Genomic DNA, 21,808 nt, shown 5'->3' on the forward strand with positions numbered 1-21,808 from the left:
TCCAGTTTCCCCAGTAATTTCAGAGGACAATGAATTTGTTCCTCCAAGCAACCGTCCCACTAGAGCTGCAGCTCAACAATGTAGACGGAATTTGCGAGCCTATTATAACTCTGAAGAAGAATAATTTCCTTCATTTTCCCACTAAGAAAACTGTACTGATACTACGATGTGATATCATGTAACGAAACATTACCCGTCACTATGACCCAAGATATCGTATCACTGTAGAGTCTGTTAGTTTAAATTGGGAGAGTTAAATTTATAAATATTGTGTAGGCTACAAACAACATGTTTCAGTTGACATGTGAATAACTAGACTTAAATTCTTGTAAGTCCTTGATAAATCCGGGACGTTCATTATGTGTGTACTAACATACTAACATACTAACATACTAATGTATTAATCTTAATATCACTTCGGGATAGGTCAGTACAACACAGTACACTGCGACCCTGGGACACCCCCCCCCCCCGGAGTTATGTTGGATATTTCCAACATCGAATACAGCATTGTTGTATTCTCATTATTTATTACTAACCATATTAATATTGTAGTAAGTAAAATTAACAACTCGTAGAATTCTCCTGTACTAATAATTCATCTGTGCATTAGGCTAGAATTCTCACGTCATCTGACGCCAGTATTGCGTCAGATTTCTTTACAGTAAAACACATTATATACAATTTGTGTGAGAATTAAATACGATTCTCCATAATTAAAGCATTCTGTATGACAACTGATTGCAGACGAATGGTTCTCTAACTAAAAGCCGAATAGAGCTTTAGAATCAAAACGTTTACCTTGCGATAGAGGTAGCGTCATCAATGAATGCTATGGGGAGACATTAATTCCTCTCCCTTGTATCTTTACTATTCTTAAATAGTTAAATAATAATATTCCGTTCCTCTAAATAATAAACCCGTCCAGTCTTTAGAGTTTCAAGCGCGAATGCGAGAAATATTAATGTTCATGCCAATAATTTATGTAATGAACGTCGACTCGGCGTGGGGGGAGGGACGCGACGCCATCCTCAGTCGGTGAGGCGCTCGGTACACGTACACGTGGGGAACCGAAGAGAGGCAGACCTGCGCTTACCGTACTCACAAAAGACGCCATTGTCCAGCAAATAGGACACGTGTGTCTATCCACAGATGAAAGCCGCCACTGTGAGGCGTGAACGACCTTGCAGATAATATCTTCAACTAGTGCTGGTGTTAAATAAGGGCCCCTAGACTTGGTTCCTGACGACACGTGATCAGCCAACTTGAAACGTACAAATCCAGGATAAGCTCACCTGAATTTAGGATGCGTAATTACGGCAATCTTAATACTTACACAGTGCCCACAGTTAAGTACTTTTATTTGATGCATCATTTATAAGTGTATTAATGGCAGGGTGATTGCACGTCACGCGGCAAGACAACACCTAATAACAGGTGATTAGAATTCTATCTGTAGATATCAATAATCTTGAATATGTATTGAGTAGTTAAATCAATTGCTACTGGTATTCATTTATCTTGCAGCTCGAGAGACGAATTCCTCATGCAGTCTTCTCCATGCTAACCGTGTTATTCGTCGGTGTACCAGACTTGGAGATTAAGAGGACTGCCAGGGTTATCTAAAGGAATCTATTACCAGCTAAGGCTTATTTCTTTTATTCATAACTTTGCAATTTGATACATTCAGAATGTACAACATAATGTGTGATTTACTGTAACTCATTATTATGCTCATATTCATGTTCTTCTTTGTATGAATAATATTATATTCCACATTAATTATAGGATTAGATTATTATTAATAGAATTAGTGAACGAACCACACTGATTCCTGGACGTACTGACCTCCAGTAATAACCCCCCAATGTAGGTGTTTGAGGTTTGGTTTTAATAATACAGCCCATTAATTATTCTTATGATCATACTTTCTAGTCATATCCATAGTCACTGGTTTTCTCTAGAATTTTATCTAATGATCTGAAATTCTCAGTTTCCCTCTTTACTTTAAAAGCGGGTGGTCCTTCGTAATTTAATTTACTACTTTAATTATTAATTAATCAGAATCAAACCCAAATATCCCACAAGGGCCACCTCACGTTCCTGTTGTTCTTTCCTTAGGGCAGCCTCTTCTTTCTTTATCTGGAGAGCTTCTTTTTGTTATTACCACTCTATGTTTGCTAGTTCGAGCTTCAACTTCATAGCTGCCAGAGCATGTTTATCTGCAATAGAATAGTTTTGTGAGCTTCAGAGTCTATAATTCCTTCATCTAAGAGGTGATACAAGATAATATTATGCAAGTCATTTTTGTTGGCTCCAGGGGGAGCATCTAGTTGATACTTGTGTGCAAGAGTTTGTAATTTGGACATCTTGGCACGACTGAAGTTCCCTACTTCACTTGCTGGATCATTACGAAACGATGAGAGACGAAACATGTTGAGATAGCAAATAAATGTACAACGAATATACCCGATATTGGAAGTGTCAGTAACAGGATGACGTGGTAACTATCCTGTGGAAATTTAATCGTTAACAATTAACGTTAATATTAAGATGTTAATTAATCAAAGCGCAGGACAATCTTGTACACGGTACTCAATATACGAGAATAAAGGCAAGAAAAATCCTACTGAAAAAATGAAACATTAAAAGTTTCAAAAAACAAATGAAACTTTACTAGTTTCAAAAGTTAAAAGGTAGTCCAAAAATGTAGGGATACCTTGCCGGGTCTCTATAGGACAGAAGCAAGGGGATTACCTACTCAACTAAATAACACTTACAGAGTTAGTGTTCTTTGTGCTCTGAAAAATAAAGCTAATTCCCTACCTGTGTAAGTATTATGATCTCTGACCGACTTTCAAGGGTGCAAGTGTCAACTTTGTGACGAGAACTGCTGTTAAGGTGCCAACTGAACAGCGTAGTCCGTGCTAGAGGAACTATGGCCCTCTATCCTCCTTCGATCGGATTGCAGAAGATAGGGTACGTGTCCCGAAGACAAACAAAGGTACCAGGGGTACCAAAGGGGATGATTTGTCAAAATTGAGAAATATCCTGGGAACGAGAATAAGGTGGATACACGAGTAATAACACCGAGAGATGAACAACCAATTAAGAGAGTGACTACGGCCACCAGTCACCACGCAATCCAAAGTCATCCAACATTCGTAATATGCAACACTCGGAAAGCAAATACACAGCACCAAAAAATTAAAGTTATGAAAATTAGTGACAAAGCCAAATTCACTTACCACAAATTGAAATGTTAATCTAGAAGCATTACCTGAGTGAGGCTCCGAGGACAGGCCCCCATAAAAATGTGACGGGAAAGTGTGGATGGTAATGCAGTCCTCACTTTGGCTGATGTTAATGCCTAATCACATTTAGAGAGAAAAAAAGAAGAAACAAAAATGTTGACTGCTTGGCTTGTTTCCTGTGGTATGTGAGAGGGAGGAACACGTAAAATAAATCGTATAAAAAATGAAACTTTAATTTACTTTAAACACAAATAAAAAGAAAGACAAGTCCCATGGCAATGTACAGTGCAATCAAAAAAACAGAGATATAGAACACAATATAAAATGAAATAATGATTACGTTAGACAAAATAGTAAATGGTGCCGAGAATATTGGCTTTGGCTGAGACCTTCCTTAGTATACAGAGCCAGAGAGCTAGTATGCCAGGAAGAGATGTCAACTCTTAGAGCACTAGGATATTTTTAAGTTCACAGCTCGTGTGTGGCTATTTATATGGGGGTGTAGATGGCGCTGGCGTCGAGTACAGTCGTTCATCCACCAATCGGGAAGAGCGCTGGCTTGGAGTGCTAGTTTGGTGGTTGACGACGGTGGCGAGCCTGCAGGAGGGAGTGTAGAGTGGAGCGAGTTTAGGGTACGTTTTACCCTCTAGTCAAAAAGTTTTGTACTACTGGTATACGTATCTTGAAGGTAGCATCTTCTTGTTGTATATATATGAGTAACTTTATGTAGGGAAAAGCAGGCTCAATCTCTCTTGAAAGAGATTACCATCACAATATATATATATATATATATATATATATATATATATATATATATATATATATATATATATATATATATATATATATATATATATATATATATATATGTATATATAGATACATATTTATGTCTCTCCTACCCTGACAGAGGTAAGATAGCTGCTTAATAACTAGTTTGTACTGAAGGTGATTATGATGCTCAGGTCATAGTTACATCACATACATAATAATATATAATAAATATTGAATAATACATTTCATGGCCAATCTACTAGGGTAAGTACTAGCAGGGAAGAGCCGTATGTCTAGCAGGTAAGTGCTGTGAGTCTGACGTTCCCTGTTGTTGTTGTTTAAGATTCGCTACCTGGAACAAAAATTTCAAAGTAGCACGGGCTGTGGTGAGCCCGTAGCTGTTCCCTCAAGGGTTCCCTTCCTCAGCGACCTCATGTCAGCCTCAGTTCTTTGCTCAATGGGAGTAATGCTCAGGGCTCTTCTTGTAGTCTCTCCTTCCATCTGGTTGCAACAGGAGACCCCAGTTGTCGACGAAGGTTACCAAGTATTGTCACTACCCAGAACCTGTCTAGTGATACTATTTGTGCTGTTCCAAAACCTCCCAACAAGCATAGTTGAGGTGGCGGCTCACTTGTTGAGGGAGCACATGATAGAGCACTTTCCCTCGTGACTTCTGACCTGCGAGTGAAGGTGACAGCCAATCTCTGACGAGTCTCGTATTTAGCCTTCTCACACCACAACCTTATACTATCTCGGCCTTTTTAAATAATACAACCATAAATAACAAAGGAATATTTTCCTTTCTACATAATTTTATTCATTGTACTGTATATGTACTATGATTTTCCATGTCTGCCATTAGAGCAGGTGTACTCATCTAATTGTACTCCCCTATTTGTGCTTGCGGGAGTTGAGCTTTGGCTCTTTGGTCCCGCCTCTCAACTGTCAATCAACTGGTGTACAGATTCCTGAGCCTATTGGGCTCTATCATATCTACATTTGAAACTGTGTATGGAGTCAGCCTCCACCACATCACTGCCTAATGCATTCCACCTGTTAACTACTCTGACACTAAAAAAGTTCTTTCTAACGTCTGTGGCTCATTTGGGTACTCAGTTTCCACCTGTGTCCCCTTGTTCGCGTACCACCAGTGTTGAATAGTTTATCCTTCTCCACCCTGTCGAGCCGGTCGGCCGAGCGGACAGCACACTGCACTTGTAATCCTGTGGTCCTGGGTTCGATCCCAGGCGCAGGCGAGAATGAATGGGCAGAGTTTCTTTCACCCTATGCCCCTGTTACCTAGCAGTAAAATAGGTACCTGGGTGTTAGTCAGCTGTCACGGGCAGCTTCCTGGGGGTGGAGGCCTGGTCGAGGACAGGGCCGCGGGGACACTAAAAAGCCACGAAATCATCTCAAAATAACCTCAAGATAACCTTGTCAATGCCCCTGAGGATTTTGTAGGTAGTGATCATGTCTTCCCTTACTCTTCTGTCTTCCAGTGTCGTAAGGGGCATCTTTTGCAGCCTTTCCTCGTAACTCATGCCTCTTAGATCCGGGACTAGTCTAGTGGTATACCTCTGAACTTTTTCCAGCTTCGTCTTGTGCTTGACAAGGTACGGACTCCATGCTGGGGCCGCATACTCCAGGATTGGTCATACATATGTGGTATACAAGATTCTGGATGATTCCTTACACTGGTTCCTGAAAGCTGTTCTGATGTTCGCCAGTCTCGCATATGCCGCAGATGTAACTCTTTTTATGTGGGCTTCAAGAGACAGGTTTGGTGTGATATCAAGCCCTAGATCTTTCTCACTGTCCGTTCCGTTAAGTACTTCATCTCCTATTCTGTATCCTATGTCTGGCCTTCTGTTTCCGCCGCCTAGTTTCATTACTTTGTATTTACTCGGGTTGAACTTGAGCAGCCATTTGTTGGACTATTCAATCAGTCTGTCATGGTCATCTTGTAGCCTCCTACTATCCTCCTCTGTTTCAATCCTCCTCATAACTTTGGCGTCATCAGCAAACATTGAGAGAACGAGTCTATACCCTCCGGGAGATCATTCACATATATTATAAACAATATAGGTCCAAGGACTGACCACTGCTGGACTTCACTTGTGACGTCTCGCCAATCTGAGACCTCACCCCTCACAGTGACTCGTTGTCTTCTGCTGCTTGAGTGCTCCCTTGTCCAAGGAGTACCTTCCCTTTCACTCCAGCCTGCATCTCCAGCTTTTTCACTTGCCTCTTGTGTGGAACTGTATCAAAGGCTTTTTGGCAATCCAAAAATATGCAGTCTCCCCATCCCTCTCTTTCTTGCCTTATTTTTGTTGCCTGGTCGTAGAATTCAAGTAACTCTGTGAGACAGGACTTGCCATCTCAGAACCCATGTTGATGCTGTGTTACAAAGTTCTTTCGCACCAGGTGCTCCACTATCTTTCTTCGCACAATCTTCTCCATTAGCTTGCATGGCATGCAGGTTAGGGAAACTGGCATGTAGCTCAGTGCCTCCTGTCTATCCCCTTTCTTGTATATCGGGACTACATTAGCTGCTTTCCAAATTTCTGGCAGTTCCCCCTGTTGCCAGTGATTTGTTATACACTATGGAGTGGTAAGCACAGTTCTTCTGCTCCTTCCTTTAGTATCCAAGGGGAGATTCCGCCTGGGCCTATTGCCTTTGTCACATCCAACTCTAGTAACAACTTCCTTACTTCCTCACTGGTAATCTCAAAGTCTTCCAGTGGTTCCTGGTTAACTATTCCCTCTCTTATCTCTGGAATTTCTCCTTGCTCTAAGGTGAAGACCTCATGGAATTTCTTATTCAGTTCCTCACACACTTCTCTGTCGTTTGTAGTGAATTATTCTGCCCCAATCCTTAATTTCATAACCTGTTCCTTTACTGTTGTTTTTCTCCTGATGTAGCTATGCAGCAATTAAGGCTCAGTCTTTGCCTTGCTTGCGATGTCATTTTCGTATTGTCGTTCTGCCTCTTTTCTCATCCTGACATATTCATTCCTGACACTCTGGTATCTTTCACTGCTTTCAAGTGTCCTGTTATTCCTATAGTTTCTCCATGCCCTTATACTATGCTGCTTAGCTATGTGTGGGAGGTGGGTACAGTGGGGTACAGGTATCGGGGGAGTGGTACAGTGTGGTACAGGTATCGGGGGAGTGGTACAGTGGGGTACAAGTACCGGGGAGTGGTAGAGTGTGGTACAGGTACCGGGGAGGGGTACAGTTGGGTACAGGTATCGGGGAATTGTACAGTGTGGTACAGATACCGGGAGAGTGGTATAGTGGAGGTACAGGTACCGGGGAAGTGGTACAGTGGGGGTACAGGTACCGGGGGAGTGGTACAGTGGGGGTACAGGTATCGGGGGAGTGGTACAGTGTGGTACAGGTATCGGGGGAGTGGTATAGTGCGGGTACAGGTACCGGGGGAGTGGTACAGTGGGGGTACAGGTACCGGGGGAGTGGTACAGTGGGGTACAGGTACCGGGGAGTGGTACAGTGGGGTACAGGTATCGGGGGAGTGGTACGGTGTGGGTACAGGTATCGGGGGAGTGGTACAGTGGGGTACAGGTATCGGGGAGTGATACAGTGGGGTGCAGGTACCGGGGGAGTGGTACAGTGGGGTACAAGTACCGGGGAGTGGTAGAGTGTGGTACAGGTACCGGGGAGGGGTACAGTTGGGTACAGGTATCGGGGAATGGGACAGTGTGGTACAGATACCGGGAGAGTGGTATAGTTGGGGTACAGGCACCGGGGGAGTGGTACAGTGGGGGTACAGGTACCGGGGGAGTGGTACAGTGGGGGTACAGATACCGGGGGAGTGGTACAGTGGGGGTACAGGTATCGGGGGAGTGGTACAGTGGGGGTACAGGTACCGGGGGAGTGGTACAGTGGGGGTACAGGTATCGGGGGAGTGGTACAGTGTGGTACAGGTACCGGGGGAGTGGTACAGTGGGGGTACAGGTATCGGGGGAGTGGTACAGTGTGGTACAGGTATCGGGGGAGTGGTACAGTGGGGGTACAGGTATCGGGGGAGTGGTACAGTGGGGGTACAGGTATCGGGGGAGTGGTACAGTGTGGTACAGGTACCGGGGGAGTGGTACAGTGGGGGTACAGGTATCGGGGGAGTGGTACAGTGTGGTACAGGTATCGGGGGAGTGGTACAGTGGGGGTACAGGTATCGGGGGAGTGGTACAGTGTGGTACAGGTATCGGGGGAGTGGTACAGTGTGGTACAGGTATCGGGGGAGTGGTACAGTGTGGTACAGGTATCGGGGGAGTGATAACGTTTTGAACACCATGAAGAGCTGAACTTCTTCGTAATGTAGGAGAACATCTCGCGTCTCATCTAAAAATGAAATAAAACTCTTTCAATGACACAATTCCCGTTTTTTAAACAACTTTAATATAACTGATAAATCGTCAGCCTGGCAAAATAAGGCCAATGAATAACATTCAAGCTGATTTTTCATTCATTAGAAAAACGACGAAGCCTCACAAAATAATAATGATAACACACAAGATGACCTGAATGACTCAATCCAGTCAGCAGATCGTTCTGCAAGTTTTAGAGGTCGTAGGGGAAGCATTCATCAAACATTACCCCAACACTGACAAACAAACAAATTTGTTGCAGTTACAGAATAATTGGGCTTCCTTAACATATCATTATATCTATTCATTGCAGAAACATAAATAATTACGCATAAATTTGATATATGTTGATTTCATAACTGAAATGCATCTAATTAATTATAGGTCTGTGACGCTGAGTAAGGTACAGAAAAGTATACAATTGCATTATATATTGCCAAACGTGATTAAAGCAAGGCTCTTCTTCCCTCGCTGGCTACCTTGCAATTTCCAGCTGTAATCACCAGGATTTACATGCTGTGAACTCCGTAATCCCCAAGATTATGGGAGGAAGGGGTGCGGTAATCGTCGGGAGACTCTGTGGGAAAATATTGGGAAAAATAAAATCTTATATTTATGAAGCTTACCCGCTCCCCCAGCCCGCTACCCTTTGTCTGGCGATGCTGTTTCCTGAGTTAACACACCTGGGTTAACACACCTGGGTTAACACACCTGGGTTAACACACCTGGGTTAACACACCTGGGTTAATACACTTGGGTTACATAACACACAGAAATCACAATTGTGTGATGCATCAAATGAACAAATCCACAAGGGCCGTGACGCGGATTCGAACCAGTAGGGAAATATGTGACTACGGCGACGCGCACCAGCTGCCCCAGGTGGCACTCTTGAGTGCCACCCGACAGGTGCCGCGCGCGTCGTCGTAGTCACATGGGGTTTTTGGGGATTTTCGGGGAAGTTTTGGTGTGTTTCGGACGCGTGTGAGCGTCCGGTGTTTGGGTATGTGGTCAGGAAAGAGGGGAGGTCATGTTGTTGGGTGGCAGGTGGCGCGCGACGTCGTAGTCGGAGCGCGTCGTCGTCGCCACACAGGGTTTTTGGGGAATTTCCCGGAAGTTTGGCGCGTGTCGGACTTGAGTGGCGGGCGAGCAGGTGCGGTCCCCCACCCCGCGCGCGCGCGCGGGTGTAGTCCTCGGGGGTTAAGGTAAGTGGTCAGGAAAGATTGGAGGTCTTGTTGTGTGAGAGTAAGTGGTGGAGTAAGAGGAAGGAGTGAAATGAATATGTGTGTGTTTAGCAAGTGATAGAGTAAGAAAATAGAAGGAAGATGGAGGAAGGAGTAAAAGAGTTGATCGTGAGTTAGTGTGTAGATGAGAGAAGGCAGCACGGCCTGTTATGTTGTTTTGGGATGGGAGCTGGATGGAGTTTCCCCTTCGTCGGGAGAGAGTGCTCTGGGCCATTATGTGGTTAGACAAACCCATTGACTCCCCTACAGGAAGGTCTTAAGTGATGTTTGTAAGAAATGCATGGAAAAGACACGGGGCTGCACCTGGCTTTTTCTGTGTTCGGGTCAAGAAAGAGGGAAGTCACTCTCGTTGTGAGACTGCAGCGGGCCATTATGTGGTTAGACAAACCATTAACGTCCCCTACAGGAAGAGCTAAGTGTGTGTGAGGATGAGGGCAAAGTCTCCTGCAGGAGGGGAGTGTACCATTACCTAAAGCGTTTTTCAATGTCGCGACGGGGTAAGCGTACTGGTCGCAGGTTGGAGCCTGACTGCTTTTTCCGTGTTCGGGTCAAGAAAGAGAGAAGTCACTCTCGTTGTGAGACTGCAGCGGGTCATTATGTGGTTAGACAAACCATTAACGTCCCCTACAGGAAGAGCTAAGTGTGTGTGTGTGTGTGTGTGTGTGTGTGTGTGTGTGTGTGTGTGTGTGTGTGTGTGTGTGTGAGGATGAGGGCAAAGTCTCCTGCAGGAGGGGAGTGTACCATTACCTAAAGCGTTTTTTCAATGTCACGACGGGGTAAGCGTACTGGTCGCAGGTTGGAGCCTGACTGGTCATCTTTCCAACTAGTCTGGGTATTTCTCCTACGACACCGGAAGTGGTGGGACACCCATTACCATTGCGTTTCGCCAGGGTCTCCGACTCTCTCTCTCTCTCTATCTATCTCTGTCTCCCTGTCTCTCTCTCTCACTATCTGTCTCAGTCTCTCTGTCTCCATGTCTCTCTCTCTCTCTATCTCTCGCTCTGTCTCTGTCTCTGTCTCTCTCTCTCTCTCTCTCTCTCTCTCTCTCCAGATCATTTAATAGTTGGGGAAAGTAACATCATTTTCCTTTCTCCTGCTGCCGCTGTTCACATATCTTTCTCCATTTCACTTAGACTGACAACGCATCAGAGGATGATCACCATGTCAATTTTCAAGCCCGCCTTCACTCTCACCCTTACATCCTTGTAAGGTAACACGACCAATATGCTAACTTCGTTCTTTACCCAATATCATTAATGTAACGTGGAGAATATACCAACTTCGTTCGTTCTTTGCCCAAATAACATTTTAAGAGTAACGATCTGTCTCTCTGTCTGTCTCTGTCTCTGTCCCTGTCTCTCTCTCTCTCTCTCTCTCTCTCTGTCTCCCTGACTCTCTCTCTCTCTCTCTCTCTCTCTCTCTCTCTCTCTCTCTCTCTCTCTCTCTCTCTCTCTCTCTCTCTCTCTCTGTCTCCCTATCTCTCTCTCTCCCTCTCTCTCCTTCGTATTGTTCATTCATTCATAGTTCCTTTCATTAAAACTATTTCAGTTTTACTTATATAAACAAAGCAATCTCCCGCTCTTGTCCCCGGCTTAGTTCATTTGTACAAGATCGTTAGTAATAGATCAATTTTTCCGAAATTTAAAGCAGTCATACTTCAAAGTTAGTAAATAATAATATCAAGTCAGTTACTGAGCTCTAGCTCTCTCGTATATTTGTAAATAACCCAGCAATTTCACTGTAATTCTACCCTCTGTATTACATAGTAAATATGATGTAAACAATTATAAAACTCTAGCTCCTGTCCTCTCCTATAAATTTATTACTACCAGTCCAATTCTCCTGAGATTTGAACACCAACTACATTTTCAGTCATAGTAAATAAAAACCGGTTCAGTTATCAAGTTTCAACTCTTGCCCCCTCAGCTTAGTTCATTTTTTTTTGTACAAGTTCTTTATTTTCCAACTAATTCACCTTGAGATTTAAGATCGCTTTATTTCTAACGTAGCAAATTAATCTGGACATTACCCAACTCCATTTCCTCAGTCTTAGATCATCGAACATAATTATATCCGTTCAAACCCCTCTCCAGCCTAACTGTTTATCAGAGTAAACACCTTCCATAGCGTGAGTTTACACGCAACATCAACCATTAGTAATCCTTCGATCCAACAGGAAAAACAGAGACTCATGTTAACATAATAGGTGAAAGTTAATCTTTCTCTTAACACGTTTTATTCAATGACTGGTAGACACATAATATTTATCTTGGTAAAAAACAAAACATATTAACTGTCAGACAGACAGACAGACAGACAGACGGACATAGGTGAAAAAAAGTTAATCTTTCTCTTAACACGTTTTATTCAATGACTGGTAGACACATAATATTTATCTTGGTAAAAAACAAAACATATTAACTGTCAGACAGACAGACAGACAGACAGACGGACATAGGTGAAAAAAAGTTAATCTTTCTCTTAACACGTTTTATTCAATGACTGGTAGACACATAATATTTATCTTGGTAAAAAACAAAACATATTAACTGTCAGACAGGCAGACAGACAGACAGACAGACAGACGGACATAGGTGAAAATAGACACATAATATTTATCTTGGTAAAAAACAAAACATATTAACTGTCAGACAGACAGACAGACATAACACACAGCTTAAAGCAGTTATCAGCGGAGTTTCAAAAAGTTTTTGCAGGCTTTAGACTTAGATTTTAGATTTTTGCTAGCTTTTTTTTCTATAGATCGACGAACATCCGTTCGTTTAATCTGACGTTTAGGTGGGGGAGGAGCGATTATTTCACGCTCTACCTCACTATCACACTCGCTATCACTGGTGGTGGTGTCAATATAACGGGATCTAATAAGATCGTCTCCAACTCGAATCCTTCGTAGAGGAGTAAAGTTTTCATCATCACTACTTATTATCACAGTCTGAGACATAGTGCTACACTCATCACGAGGTCTGGCCCGAGATGTGGCTTTGTGTGAACTTAGTTTCGTGTTGCGAGATGTGGAGGAGGAGGAGGAACGAGCACTGGCTTCGGGGTCAAGGTTAGTAGACATACCTTGGAGTGGGCTAAGTTGAGGGTTGAGGAAAAGATTCACATCAACGTCAGTCAGCAACCCACGTTGCTGACTGTCTGTAAGCATTATACGCTCACCCAGTAAAGCTTCTACATTCAGATCATTTTCTGTTAGAGTAGCGGGGTTATCCTCTGAGAGTGAAATACCGGCAAACACCGAATCATCGAGACCTCCGCTCATAGTCATGAGATCTGGATACTCACCACTCTGTGAAATATCCGCACTCATTCTCACCACTATTTCTTCTTCTTCTTCACTCCTATCATCCCCAGCAGTGCTACTAGTAGTATGGTTACTACTTACTCCACACCCCCCCGTTAAAAGGCTGGGGGATAATACCTCTTCCGTTGTATTCATAAAATATATTACCTCGCCACCCCTCTGATCGACAGTAGGAGTGGTTGGTACACAATGAGGGATTGTGTTACTACTACTACTTCTATCACCACAATCTCCACCAACCGGGGCCGTAGGGGGGTGAGTAGGGAGACACACTCGCGCGGGGTGTGTGGCGACACCTGTCGCGACCTGGTCGTTACGGCTGGAATCACCAGTGTGCGAGGGGAGGTTTACACCATAGTCGACGGGGGTAGGGGGAGAGGACACAGACACCTCCCCCGTGTTTGTGTGTATGTGGGTGGTTCCCAAGAATATAAAGATGTTACCACCAGAGGTGGATCTGGCGGGTCCACCACTGCTGCTGCTGCTGCTGCTGCTGCTGCTGCTGCTGTTGCTGCTGCTGCTGCTGCCAGCTTTCTCCAGATAATCTAAAAAAAAGTTTACATTACTAGCATAACATTACCACCATAACACACACACACACACACACACACACACACACACACACACACATTATTGTTATTATTTCTTACATCAACATTAGCAAACAACATCAATAAGCATCTTAGCACAATATGACTCAACTTAAGGGAAACGTACCTCGTATTATTGCAATAGCCTGTCCTAAGCGCTCATCCCCCTCTGAGTGAGGAGAGGCCACACCGTTGGAGGCACCAGAGGCACGCGCGGTCATCTTGGATTGTGGGTGGGTGGGTGGGTTGTGACGGAGTGTTGGCCCTGACAGGTCAAGGGTGCGCTATATACCCCCGTTCACGAGAGACTGCCTCCTTACCACACACCTCCATCTCCCTCAGCCTTAATAATAATAATAATAATAATAATAATAATAATAATAATAATAATAATACATAAGGATAATATAAAGAAACAACTTTGGATTTGTTTTTTATTAAGAGATGATTGGAAGAAGTAGATGTGCTATATCTCCACGACATACAGGACATTTATCACATCGTGTTACACAATCCAAACACACAACCATATGCCTTACATGGAATGAGAACCGTGTTTATTTCTTGAGAGAAACATACCTTACAATAAAACCTAGCTGCACCGTGCACTGCATTCTCTTCCTCTCCTTCATCTACCTCCGCTACAGGGGGAACTGGGCGGGGGAAAATAACACCTTGGGATGATAATACTTCTAAGGGAGATTCAGTTACTGCACCTGTGTCCTCACTTTCACCCACACCATCTAAAAACCACAACATAACCTCTACACAGTTAGATTCGCTAAGGAGAGGTAATACATCCTTTTTAATCTTGAGGTATTCTCTTAGTGCACCTCGCAGGGCGATGTAAGGAAATCCTACAGTAGCGGCGAGTCCATTGTAATAATCGAGGCCGTGCAGGAGCGCATTTAACAGTGTTTCATCGACTGCCACTGTCGGTTGAGGAGGTGAGAAAGGAACTGCATTTTTAATGAATGCATGATCTTTCTTCAAGTTTAAGTATACACAGCGTGGGTAGTACCGAGCGTGGAGAGTCCAGGGGTCGTCTGAAGGTGTGAAGTTGACAAGCCCACCACCGCAATAAAAGCATCGTATATGGTCTCCAACTCCTAAGAAAAGAGAAATATATATATATATATATATATATATATATATATATATATATATATATATATATATATATATATATATATATATATATATATATATATATATATATATATATATATATATATATATATATAAAATGAGAAAGTAAATAAATGTGAAAGTGAATACTAACACGTCTCAAACAGAGTGGGTTTGTGTGATTACATTAAGACATCAATAATAATAATAATAATAATAATAATAATAATAATATCTTCCAATACTTACCACAAGAGAAAAAGCCAGCTCGAGATAATTCTGCCGGAGACTGTCTGCACATATCAGGCCAGATGATGCCAACCGAGACTTATACCCTGCCATCTCTGGGTAAATGGGCATAGAGAATGGTAGAATTCCAGAGTTTTCCTCACTCCATTCCACAGTACCTACAATTATTAAAATAATAATAATAATAATATATATATATATATATATTTTATTGAATATGACCGCATATTCTGTATTTATTATTTTCTGGTTTAGGGCTTCTATCCCTCTAACTATTTTCTTAGCATCAGGGCTTAATTGAAATAGGAGTTCTCCAAAACTCATTTTCGTACTTTTAAGGTGAAGAAAAGAAGTGATTTACTATAGAGTGTATTACACTTATTTGTATAATTTGCACGACGTTTCGAACCTCCATGGTTCATTCTCAAGTGAACAGATCTTACAATACTAGTTGATTTTATACCCGCATTAGGTCAGGTGATAATACAATGAAGGTGAAAACATGGGGGGATACATAAGGGATAAACATAGGGGCTGCAGAAGGCTTATTGGCCCATACGAGGCATCTCCTATCTAAACACAAAGATTAATCCAGTGTAATTGGCCTGTTATGTTGGACATTGTCTTCTGTGTTGGCATCGATATGTTCTTGTCTTGTCCTTACTCTCATGGTGGGTAGAGTAAATAGTTCCGTGATTTGGGTGTTCATGGTAGGTCGCTCTATTCTTATGTGAATTGCCTCAAGAATTTGTAATCTTCTTGAATCTTGGGTTTTGTCTATTATGCAAGTATTCTTGTTCAACATTTCTCTTGTTAGAGTAATGTCATGGGCTTGTCTCATGTGATTCCTAGGGGCACCAGATTGAAGATGGCATGTCAAACGCCTCGTCAGCTTGGTCGACGTCATACCTATGTACTTACATTGAAGGTTACATCCTTCGTGGGGGCAAGTGTACATGTATACAACGCTTGACTGCTGTAGAGGGTTCTCCGTCGGCTTCGGGCTGTTTTTGATAAGGAGTTCGGAAGTCTTCTTGGTTTTGTAGAATATTATCAGGTTTATGTTTTGGTTAGGAGTAGTGCTTTTTACTCCTTTACGGATTATTTCTTTCATTATTCTTTCCTCTTTTATATGTTCACTGTGCATGGTTGATTTGTAATATAATTTTATTGGGGGTGTTGTGGTTTCTGTTCTAGGTTCTGAATTATACCAACGGTCCAAGTGTCTTCTTATAGCAGCGTTTATTTCCGCGTTGCTATATCCGTTGTTCACCAATACCTGAGTTACTCTTTCAAACTCTCTACTCACGTTGCTCCATTCAGAGCAGTGGGTAAGCGCTCGACGAATATAAGCATTGAGAACACTGGCTTTGTATCTTTGGGGGCACTCACTTCTACCGTTCAGGCATAATCCTATGTTGGTGGGCTTGGTATATACGTTGGTGCTTAAAGAGGTTCCTGTTTTTGTTATTAGTACATCCAAGAATGGCAGACTGTTATTTTCACTATTTTCATGTGTAAATCGGAGTACTGACTCTCTCTCTAGGTGTCTTTTTAGGTCAATTAGTTCATCTGAGTCTTTTACTATTACGAATATGTCATCTACATAACGGCAGTATACAGTTGGTTTTTGTCTGCTACTGAAGACCCTATCTTCGATGGTTCCCATATAAAAATTAGCAAATAAAACTCCTAAGGGGGAGCCCATTGCTACTCCGTCTATTTGTAAATACATGTCTCCTTGTGGACTACTGAAAGGGGCTTCCTTTGTACATGCTTCGAGAAGACTTTTCAAGTGTGGCTCAGGTATGTCTAATTTGGGGGTGCTCTCGTCTCTGTATACTCTGTCCAGTATCATTCCTATGGTTGTGTCGACTGGGACGTTGGTAAAAAGGGATTCAACGTCCAGGGAAGCGATGATTCCATCGGGCTGGGTAGATTTGATCAATTCTAGGAAATCTGCTGATGATTGTAGACTAAACTTACTTGGAGTGTATGGAGTTAGGAGTTCATTGAGTTTCTTTGCCAGGTGATAAGTTGGGGTTGGTATTTGGCTGATTATAGGGCGTAGTGGGTTACCTGGTTTATGCGTCTTAACATTGCCGTAGGCATATCCTAAGCCATAGTCGCCTTGAAGTTTATTGAAATGCACACTACCTTTCTTTGCGTTGATTGCTGTAATTGTTTTGTTTACTTTCCGCTTAAGGTCTTCTACGGGGTTCCTCGTGATTCGTTGAAATTTGGAGTCGTCACTTAGGATGTCGCTAATTTTGTTCATGTATTCATGGGTAGGAATCAATACATATGCTGCTGTTTTGTCGGCTTTTCTTATTGTTACGTCTTTCAGATTTTTTAGTTGTTTCGCTGCTTCTTTGAGTCGTGGGGTTAAGATTGTAGATGAATATGTTCCTCGTTTGCCCCTAGGAATCACATGAGACAAGCCCATGACATTACTCTAACAAGAGAAATGTTGAACAAGAATACTTGCATAATAGACAAAACCCAAGATTCAAGAAGATTACAAATTCTTGAGGCAATTCACATAAGAATAGAGCGACCTACCATGAACACCCAAATCACGGAACTATTTACTCTACCCACCATGAGAGTAAGGACAAGACAAGAACATATCGATGCCAACACAGAAGACAATGTCCAACATAACAGGCCAATTACACTGGATTAATCTTTGTGTTTAGATAGGAGATGCCTCGTATGGGCCAATAAGCCTTCTGCAGCCCCTATGTTTATCCCTTATGTATCCCCCCATGTTTTCACCTTCATTGTATTATCACCTGACCTAATGCGGGTATAAAATCAACTAGTATTGTAAGATCTGTTCACTTGAGAATGAACCATGGAGGTTCGAAACGTCGTGCAAATTATACAAATAAGTGTAATACACTCTATAGTAAATCACTTCTTTTCTTCACCTTAAAAGTACGAAAATGAGTTTTGGAGAACTCCTATTTCAATTAAGCCCTGATGCTAAGAAAATAGTTAGAGGGATAGAAGCCCTAAACCAGAAAATAATAAATACAGAATATGCGGTCATATTCAATGAAACATGTTTGAAAGAAAACCTGCTGCCAGTATACACCAATATATATATATATATATATATATATATATATATATATATATATATATATATATATATATATATATATATATATATATATATATATATATATATATATATATATATATACGCATACCGTTCCTATAAACACACACACACACACACACACACACACACACACACTCTTATTATCAAGCTATTCACAATGACTATACAAGCAACGTTATTCACAGCGACTATAAGATAACACATAATTGTGATGGATACTTACAACTGTTGGTTGAATTTCCATCTCTTTCCAGTTGCAGGACGGAGTATGTGAAATTCAATCCATAGGCGTAGACCATGTTGCTTAGCGCAATGCTGACATTTTCAGTACGTTTACCGGTGATGAAAGGACAGTGCGGGGCTGCAGTTACATGACGACTGCGGGGGGGTGTCCTCCCCCTCCACCCATCCTCCAATTAAGGCGTAACAGAAACTGCATATGCAGTAATCCACGGATTTGGTGAAGTAGAATCCATCACTGGCTAAATCCGGAGGCAGAAGCCAGTCAACACGCCATCCCACAAAGGTGTCTAACCTCATCTGCTCACAACGCAAACGTTCCATGCTTCGGAAAGTTTTGCTGCGAAAGACATCCATGCTGGGTCGAACACTCAAAATTGTGGTAAAGGTTTGACCGTTTCCGGGCTATTTATCCTCGAGAATGGGGTGACGCAGATCGCTACATATTCATTGAGAAATCTATGTATAAGCTTAATGGTAAACCCAATTAGTTTAAGCAGGGGTATTGGGAAAGATGAAATAGATGGTATCGCACGGAATGAAAAAAAAAAAAAAAATCTAATCTCTTCTATCCAGTAGTGGATTAAAGTTTGCACTCCCACTAAACACCGCTCGAGGGAGTAGTTTTTGGATAAATATGTTATATATATATATATATATATATATATATATATATATATATATATATATATATATATATATATATATATCGTTGGATATTGTCTTCTGTGACGGCGGTGTCATGTTCGAGTCTCGACCCTACTCTCACGGTGTGTAGAGTAATCATCTCCATGATTTGGGCGATCATTGTAAGTTGAACTATTCTTATGCGAACTGTCTCAAGAATTCACAATCTTCTTACATCCAAGGTTTTGTCTATTATGCAGTTATTCTTGTTCAACATTTCTCTTGTTAGAGTGATGACAAGAACCTGTCTCATGTGATTCCTGGGGGGGGGGGGCGGGGATTGAAGATTATGGGATAATCACCTCCACAGCTTGGTTGGTGTCTTACCTATGTACTTAGATTGAAGGTTGCATCCTTCATGGGGGGGGGGCAAGTGTACAAGTATGCAACGATTGACTGCTGTAGAGGGTTCTCCTTCGGAACTGTTTTGATAAGGAGTTTGGAAGACTTCTTGTTTTGTAGAATATTATCGGGTCTATGTTTGGTTGGGAGTAGTGCATATATATATATATATATATATATATATATATATATATATATATATATATATATATATATATATATATATATATATATATATATATATATATATATATATATGTTACACCTTAGATTAATTTCTATAGTGAAGGGATATACCAAACTCTCCACAACTTAGAAAAAAACACAGCTTGGTGCGAAGTTAATATAAAACCTCATTGTTGAGAATATAGTATTACACAGATCTTACTGCTAGAATGTACTATAATCCGCATTTATTAAATAATAATAATAAATAATAAATAAATAATATAAAATATGAAACTATGGAGTATGGTTAATCATTAATTGGAAACTATCCCGGGAGCCTGCGCGCACGCGCCTCACACACGACGAGGATAAAAGGGGTTGAGTAGATCACACTAATTCATTACGACCCGCTCATCGCTCCCCTGTGTTTCATCTATAGCGCGTTGGGGAAAAAAAAAAAATGAACTCCACAGCCAAAATGAACTCTGTAGAAATTCATCACGGATACATGACGGATGAGGAGTTTAACAATCGAGAGTGTTGCATTGCCTACTCTGTAAATTGTATATCATGCTCTCCCTACGGCATGTCCCAGGACATTGCTGATAAATATTCTCACGCCACCGCTTACGCCAGAACGCAATTGTATAATCTAAAGAGATGCATCAGAGAAGACCGTCCAACACCTGGATCCATTCACATCAGTAGAGACAGTCAAGGACCAAGCCTAGTAGGCCTAGCAACGCAGTATGGATTAGGGAAGCCTATTGAGAGGAATGATATTGCTCAAGCCATTGCCGGTAAATCAAAAGATTACTCTATGGTTAAAGGGCTGCGTGCTGATACGAAAGAAAACCGCATGTTATACTTGACGAAATCATTAGAAGAACTCTTATTGTATATTGAAGATACCGAGGAGATCACGAAAGTTATTCTTCCCTGGGGTGTGGGTATGTCAGGTTGGTGTGAAGATGCAGAGTGGGAAAGTACTCACCTCCCCATTATTCAAAATATGCAGGGGAGATTAAACCCTTATAACGTCAAAGTGATTTTAGTTCGCCCCAAGGAAACAGGAACGAAACAAAACAGGAAACCCAGTAACCTTCGCACGGTCGTATAAAGGGGCGGATGCTCGCTCCTCTCCAACTCACTTCCTCTACTCCACTCATCAGATAAGATGTTGACGACTGTAGCTGGCAGCATTTCATCTTTTTCGGAGTATTCTTACTCCGACTGCATCATCTATGATATGGACGCCTGTAGTGTGATGACAAGTGGGATTGTTGAAGAATTATGGACTCGTTTTCCCTATGCTCGCATTCATCGGAGCAAACTACCCTACAAAAATCGTGCAGAGAGAAGAGACCGAGCCCTGCCTGGAGAGATTGTCTATGGTGAACCCCCTCAATTCAACAACCGAATTGGTGATGACCCGCATCGACCTCATCTCATCGGATTAATAACTCATCACGCCGGAGGGAAATCATCTAAACCCCTGAACATGACGATGAAGGAAATCGAGTCGATATATGCTGTCGACCCGCACTACTACAGAGGCTTACAGTTGGATACAGAAGAAATGCGTCGCTATTGGTTTACAAAATCTCTGCGTAAGGCCTTTGCAATCATCTTAACAAGAGAAGAAGAATATAAAATTAACCGCATAATTTTCCCTTTTGGACTTGGGATGGGCTGTGGTCAGTACTGGAAGAGCTACAATCAAGAAGTGTGAAGACTGAAATACCTACCCATAATGATGAAGTTGGAGCGGTATTATCATCGTCGCGGGTTGAAATTTGTGATGGTTGACTCTGCAAGCAATGCAATCCCTGTAGCTTTGCCTACACATGGTGTGCTTACACATAAGTTAAGTGAAGGAGTTGCCTCTGCCTATCATCGGATGAAGAACAACAACTTGAACGCAGCTGAAGCTGGAGGTGAAACTACAAAACCTCATTGCAAAGCCGTGCCTATAATAGATCTCACGGAAGACATCGAAGTTATAGATTTAACAGTTGACTAGAAATATATATATATATATATATATATATATATATATATATATATATATATATATATATATATATATATATATATATATATATATATATATATATAAACTATTGACTTTATTTATTTATTTACTATTGTTACCATTTTCCATGCTTGCAATTAAAAATAATAAAAAAAAATAATATTATACTCTGTGTTTATCTTCCCGCTTTAACAAACAGTTGAGTGTGTTTATAGATGTGATAGAGGAATGAAAAGAGTAACTGATAACTCTAT

This window comes from Procambarus clarkii, chromosome 64 (genome assembly GCF_040958095.1).
Source record: "Procambarus clarkii isolate CNS0578487 chromosome 64, FALCON_Pclarkii_2.0, whole genome shotgun sequence".
NCBI classification, from domain to species: domain Eukaryota; kingdom Metazoa; phylum Arthropoda; class Malacostraca; order Decapoda; family Cambaridae; genus Procambarus; species Procambarus clarkii.